The following is a 6,000-nucleotide window of genomic DNA, read 5'->3' on the forward strand; positions in this document are numbered from 1 at the left end:
AAATTCCTTGCATATGGCATCCACGTCCACTTGTAAGCTAGTGTGGTTCACCCCGGTGACGGCTAGCCCCAGTGGTCCAAACCATGCCAATCCCAGTAAGCTAATGTAGGGGCCCTTGACCACAAGCAAGTCCAGTTGCCGCGTCCGCCCTCGGTATTGCACCCTGAAGGTCCCCACCCCCATTGTGGGGACCTTACGTTTTTGGAAGTCCCGGAGGGTGAATGGGGCCGGCCTGAGTTTGGGACCCCCAGTAGGACACAGTTTCCTTAAGGTCCTTGCCGAGATTATGGATAGAGTTGAACCCGTGTCAAGCTCCATGCGGCATGGGGCCCCCTCTATCTGTACGTCAACATAAATTTTCTCTACGTTGGGGTGGGGCAACTGGTATACCTGGAAGTCCGTGAGCTCTGTCGAGTTGCCTTGGTGCGTTGGGCCCCGGGACCTGGGGCTCTTGGATTGGTCATCTGATGCCTGGCGTCGGGTGGGCCGAGCCCGACACACCCGGGCGATGTGTCCCAATTTTCTGCACTGCCTGCACTCTGCATTGCGGAAACGGCAGGTCCTCCTCTCGTGACTTTCTCCACAGCTTGCGCAGTTCCCTCCTTCTCGTCGAGGCAGCTGTGGTATGTGGGCTGCTTGAGTGCGCTGCTGTACTCGGTGCACCTCCTCCCTGTCGGATCCTGAGTCGTCGGTGAGGTCTTCGTGGTGGACCCTCGGTTGGGACAGCTGGCTCGGCCGTGCCTCTTGCGTCGACCTCTCGGCAGCTTCCGTTGCCAGGGCCTCCTCCAGAGCGACCTGGAACGTTAGGTCCTTCTTAGCGTAGAGGCGTCGTTGCAGCTTCTCATCCTTCAGGCCACCGACGAGGCGGTCACGAAGCATGTTCTCCAGCTCTGAGAAGTTGCAGAACCGGGCGGCTTGGCGGAGAGAGGTCACAAACCCAGTTATGGTTTCCCCAGGGGCTTGCCGCTTTGCGTAGAAGGCATTTCGACGAGCCACCACTGAGGGCTGCGGCGAAAAGTGCCCCTTCAGCTGTTCCATTATTGTTTTGTATGGAACAGTAGCGACGTCTTCAGGCGCAAGGAGAGCCCGGGCGATTTCAAACGTCTCCTCTCCGCAGACGCTGAAGAATATCGCCCTCTTCTTGGCGTCTTCTTCGTCGGTGACCCCTTTGGCTTCTAGGAGGAAGGTGAAACGGGAGGCGTACGCTTCCCAGTCTCCCGATGCTGGGTTGAATGGCGAGAAGCTGTTGTCGGTTGCCATTCTGAGTTCCTTGTGTCCCGGAGCTGAAGCCTGGATACACGGTGCGAGGCAGCGGTGCGGCAGGTGGCGGTGCTGCGGTGCTGTGTGTGGCAGTCAGCTCAGCGGGATCCCACCCTCGTCGCCAGTGAAATATACTCAGAGTCGCGAAGTGATTTCATGCTCTTTATTCAGCTCATAGTGGTGAGGAGGAATGAATGAAAGTCCCCTCAAAGTATCTGCTTTATATACATTATTTACACAATGGGCTGCACATGATTGGCTAATTCCGGAATTCTACTGTAAGCCAATCAGGTTGTGGATTCACTTCTATCTGGAGCATGATTGGGTAGTTCCTGCCAACCAATCATACTGCTGCATTGTTCTAGGACCAATCAGACTGCTGCATTCTGAATCCTATTGTTCTAGGACCAATCAGACTGCTGCCTTTTGGATCCTATTGTTCTAGGACCAATTAGACTGCTGCAGTTTGGATCCTATTCAACTCAGTACATAACAAGAAGCCAGAAACAGAAGGGAATAAAGACAAAACAATCAGCTGTACTCAGATCAGTTAAAAACAAACAAACACAACAGTGCTGGAGAAAAGGCACAGTGACAAGATCTCGGTAGCGGCAATTTCACTGGTGAAGATGGGTGACGGCCATATTTGAGAAGACGAAATAGAGACCTACATGGGTGGTGGATGTGACTTCAGAGGTTCCTGAAACAAAGAACAGGAGAGTCTGAAGAAAGGAAGATGGAACTCTGGAGAGGAAGAGCAATATGCTATAAATGCATGGCCGGGGGGGGGGAATGGGGAAGAAGAAGAAGAAGAAGAAGAAGAAGAAGAAGAAGAAGAAGAAGAAGACAAAGAGTTTGGATTTGATATCCTGCTTTAGCACTACCCGAAGGAGTCTCAAAGCGGCTAACATTCTCCTTTCCCTTCCTCCCCCACAACAAACACTCTGTGAGGTGAGTGGGACTGAGAGACTTCAGAGAAGTGTGACTAGCCCAAGGTCACCCAGCAGCTGCATGTGGAGGAGCAGAGACGCGAACCCGGTTCCCCAGATTACGAGTCCACTGCTCTTAACCACTACACCACACTGGCTCTCGTATGGAATAATATGGAATAACAGTACACTTGGGAAGGGGAAGGAAGGAAGGAAGGAAAAATGCCTGTGTGACTGGCCCATAAGGTTTTATGCACATCCTAGTCTTCCTTGGGACTCACATTTGGGGATTCATAATAGCGTATATTATCTGTATGCAAATCAGTGGAGAGACCTATACCCCACAAGGCTCTTCTGCAGAAAACTGTTATGTTGTTTAGCGACTTCTGATTTGCTAACATTATAAATAAATATTCATGTTTTCCATAGATTCAGTTCAGCCATCAGGAAAAGCAAATTGCTAATGCTTTTAGGGAACCCATTAGTGACAAACAGCAATCTGTGTTTTTAAGGAAGGGAAGCTGTTATTTTAGAGAGCGGAGGCTGTCTGTGCCATTTTTATCCTCTAACAGCAGAAATTCATTTTCCAGGTGTGTTTGCTGAATATTTTACCAGCATTTGCTTCTCAAAGAGGTCAGGGAACTTACAGGAGTAAAATGGCTTGCCATTTATTTTATTGTATATTAAAAAAACCAACACATGTAAGTTAAATGCCTGGATATCTTGGATTAGTAATGAAAGAAATATTTTGCTGTGACTCATTAGTGGTTACTAGCCCCAGTGGCTATGCCTCTGAACGCAACTTGCTAGGAATTATAAGTGGGAAGAGTGCTATTGTACTCCTGCTTGCGGACTTACCCTAGACATCTGGTTGTGAGAGTAGGATGCTGAACTAGATCGGCTTTAAGCCTGATCAAGCAAACTACTCTTACATGCTTATCAAGCAGAGTGTCTGTCACCCAGTGAAAGCCACCTGTCAGGAATATTCTTGAAGAGATCAAAGATGACCCTGAGGTTTGAGAAGCAAAGGTGATATTGTTGACCCACAACAGGAGCAGCAAACTCACGAAGGCGAATGTTTTCACTTCCAAAATGAGCAACTTTATGCTCTTAGCATTTATGCCAACCTAACTTACTTCAGTAGCAGGTGATCATGAGTTCGGATCTCAGTTTAAGGACAGGGTTACATAAATGAACAAATGAATGAACAGTGGACCAAACTAATTATATAGACCTTTGGTCAATGAAGGCGAAAATTAGAGGTGAATTGAAACAAGGGCAGCGGAAGATGAGGACCAAAGTCTACAAGACAGCAGTGTAAGTAGAAGACACCAAATATATATGCAAAACCAGTAGTCACCAATCTGATGCCCCCCAGATGCTTAGGGCTACAACCTCCATCAACCCCAGGGCTGTAACTGATTTTGATTACAATTCTCATCAGCTCCCATCAGCATAGCCATGCTTGCTGGGGCTGATGGGAGATGTAGGCCAAAACAGCTGGAAGGATGAACAGCTGGAAGGATCAGCCAACAGACTCTTTTTATGTTCATCCTTCCATCTAGTCCATGAGGTTGGCAAAGGCTGTCCTAAATCTTACAGTGTTTCCAATTACTATAAGCAAAGGGCTGGCTATGTGAACAAAAGCTGGTTATAGTTGTTAAAGATTGACATGGGGTTTTGTGCAAGCAACCAAAAATGGCATGTTTTTTTTGGGGGGGGGCACTGATCCTGGCTGTGTTGTTGTCATACTAACTGATCAACTGGATACAACTAAAGTTTCTCAGGCTTCTAGGCACCATAGTCTTTCTTAAGTCCAGCCAAGGAAGTTGTATTTCCTGACACAAGGGAAAAAAGCATGCTACCAAGTACTTTTCCTCCTGTGGCCATGCGCTGGAGAGACATGTTTAATGTATTATCCAGATAGGCGAAATGAATACTGCATTGAAAGCCCTGGAGAGGAAATCCTATATCAGAGAGGCCCTCTAGTCACATTTTATTGCCGGATAATCTTTATCCCCATTGCTTCTCCAGGGAAAATAATATATACCTGGGAAGAAAAGCTTAGTTTACTTATTACAGTTCCCTTCTCTGAGTATTACACTTGCTAAGAAAACCAGATGGAAGAGTCTTGAGGAAAAACAGCGGGGGGTAAGTATTAATGCTGAGTTGAGGTGTGCAAAAGAGGATTAACGATTTAAATTGTGAAACTTGCTAAGGCAGGGGAACAAAAAAGATGGAAACGTGTTACAGAAGAGCAATTAAGGAAGACAGATAGATCAAATAGCCCTTGGCTGTAAAACCTGAAGACATTTTATACTGAATTGCTATCCTAAGTCGAAAGAAGCACTCCAAAGGCAATACTATGGGATTAAACTGGTAAAGACCCTGTTTAACCTTCCTGTCTCATTTTCATTTCCTCCAGTCAAAAATAGGGCTTCTGAGAACAGCATGCTTGACAGAGTTTACCCTAGTTGTTCATAAAGTCTTTAATGGGCAATTTTAGGTTGGACTAGGAGTATAAAGTATAACAAAATGGAAATGGCTAAATAAACAACAGAAAGCCTCATCCTGGGGTTGAAGAAACTTTTCTCCACTGAAGGCCACATTCCCTCAGGGCCAAAGTCACCCCACAGTCTTACTTTCTCTCTAAAGGACATCAACAAGTCACAATATTTCTCTCTTTCTCAAATCCATACCTTTCATTTAAAACACATGGCTTCTTTCAAAGAATCCTGGGAATTGTGGTTTATGCTTTAAAGGTAAAGGGACCCCTGACCATTAGGTCCAGTTGTGGCCGACTCTGGGGTTGCAGCGCTCATCTTGCTTTATTGGCTGAGGGAGCCAATGTGGCCAGCATGATTAAGCCGCTTCTGGCGAACCAGAGCAGCTCACAGAAACACCGTTTACCTTCCCACCGGAGCGGTACCTATTTATCTACTTGCACTTTGACGTGCTTTCAAACTGCTAGGTTGGCAGGAGCAGGGACCAAGCAACGGGAGCTCACCCGGTCGCGGGGATTCGAACCACCGACCTTCTGATCGGCAAGTCCTAAGCTCTGTGGTTTAACCCACAGTGCCACCCGCGTCCCTTGGTTTATGCTTTACAGAGCTGCAATTTCTCGCCCCCTTTGCAAACTACAGTTTCTGTTGTTCTTTGGAGAGACCATGTACTTTAAGTGTATGGCATGTCTACAGTCCATGAGTGTGGACTGCTAATGGTCCTAGGTCTTCCTCTTTTCGCCACATCCACCTCACCCCATCCACCCATACACACCCCTCCAGCCATTCACAAGCATATACATCTACAGAGAGAGAGTGCAAGAGCACCTCAGAACATTAGTGATATAAAAAGTTGCAGGATTTCAGCAGGACATTACAGGATATGGACTGATTAATAGTGAAGCAAGGCGATAACCCCCAAATTCTTACAGGCCCACGTAGTATTGAAAGTGGGGTCACATATGACCGCCCCAGTAGCATCATAGGCACAACTTATCATGGGTGCGCAATAAAAAATAAAGGACGTCTGGAGGGGGCCTAATTGTAAATTGTTAGCCACAGTGCTGTTTCACACATTAAATGAAGGCAAAGCCAGGTTTACTACCACAGCTGCTGTCAGCTCTCTGGCACTCGTAAGTATATGCTACTCTCAACCCTGCCATGTGGAAATCCCTTGCGGACAAGCATAGTGCCTGGAGACAGACAGTCAGGTCGTGAATCAATCCATTGCAATGACCAGAGGAAGAATGACCACTGGGAGGAGTGCAGAGAGAAGAAATGCCATGGTGCATCTGCAACAGCACAACCGG

Source organism: Podarcis raffonei, chromosome 5 (genome assembly GCF_027172205.1).
Source record: "Podarcis raffonei isolate rPodRaf1 chromosome 5, rPodRaf1.pri, whole genome shotgun sequence".
NCBI classification, from domain to species: domain Eukaryota; kingdom Metazoa; phylum Chordata; class Lepidosauria; order Squamata; family Lacertidae; genus Podarcis; species Podarcis raffonei.